This window comes from Microtus ochrogaster, chromosome 2 (assembly GCF_000317375.1).
Source record: "Microtus ochrogaster isolate Prairie Vole_2 chromosome 2, MicOch1.0, whole genome shotgun sequence".
Lineage (NCBI taxonomy): Eukaryota > Metazoa > Chordata > Mammalia > Rodentia > Cricetidae > Microtus > Microtus ochrogaster.
This window is the reverse complement of record NC_022010.1, coordinates 69749634-69751089: the sequence shown is the minus strand read 5'-3', so window position 1 is coordinate 69751089 and position 1456 is coordinate 69749634.

The following is a 1456-nucleotide window of genomic DNA, read 5'->3' as shown; positions in this document are numbered from 1 at the left end:
TGGGTGAGTGGTTGCAGAAGCAGAAATCACTCAAAGACAGCTGCTTCACCAGAGCTCACCCCAGCACGGGTGACCGTTTACAAAGCTGGGAACCTGGAGCACACTGCACAGCCTGCAGGCAGCTCCACGGGATGGAGACCCACTCAATGGCTGTCTTACCTCTTCCCGGCAGCCCGGCCAGTCTCTGCTTCTTCAAGCTCACCTGCTCTCACTAGTCTTCTTTGCAGCTTGGCTTGTCTGAGAGGCCTCTTTGCTGCTTTATTGCTACCCTGGCAGGGAGGGGCCCAGTGAATCTGGACGGTTTCAGGGACTTCCTGGAGCTATTTTGAGTTATTTACTTCCATGCTGAAAGAGCTTCCCTTGCAGAATGGATTGTTTCAGTCTCCAAGGAAACTTATACAACAGGGCCAAATATTTATACGCATAAAATAAAAGTTTTATATTTATTATTATTGCTGTTGTCGATGGTGTTTAAAGACAGTCTCACCATATAGCTCTAGCTGTCCTGGAACTAACTCACTATGTAGACCAGGCTGGTCTCAGACTCACATAGATCCACCTGTCTCTGCCTCCAAGTGCTTGAATTAAAGGCATACCTCTATACCCAGCTCTAAAAATAGTTATTTTAAAAATAATAATAAATAGGGGCTGGAGAGATGGCTTAGAGGTTAAGAGCACTGGCTGCTCTTCCAGAGGTCCTGGGTTCAATTCCCAATGACCAAATGGTGGCTCACAGCCATCTGTAATGAGATCTGGTGCCCTCTTCTGGTGTGCAGCATACATGCAGGCAGAACACTATATACATAATAAATCAACCTTTTAAAAAATAAAATAACAACAAATAAATAAAAATAAACAGTTCAAGATAATAATTGACACACAAACCTGGCTGGCTTTAATTTCTGGGGGATACTTCTCTGCTGTTTTATGACTGTCTGAAGCTCTCTCTAGGGCCTAAGTTCTTGACTACAGTCAGTTCTTCTTGGGTGGCTGTCTGTTCATACACTACTCTGTGTTTAGTACATCAGTATCTGTGACATTGGTGTCCGTATCCATGCCTGAGCATCTGGTTCTACCCACAATGCTTCCCTTCAGGATGTTTCCATGACAGTCACTGCACTGGGAAGGACTTTAAGGAAACAACTTAACTTGTTGCCTCTCCATTGGAAGCATTCTGAGACCTCCGAGGTCATTACACCCTAATAGAACAGGCCACAGAGGCAAGCACTTTGAGAGAGCCTTGCATTTTGTTTTTTGTTTCTTTGTTTGTTTTTATCCCAGCACCCATACTTTTTAGTCTTAGGCAGCTTCCTTATCCTCTCTAAGTCTCTAGGGCATTTGCTAGCATGCAGAAGCAGCAGCCTCTCTTAGTTGCCCATTCCTTCTGTCTTTGTATTAAGTGCTAAGCCTGACATCTTCCCCCCTTCTGGGCCCTAGTATTCAGATGGACAACTGC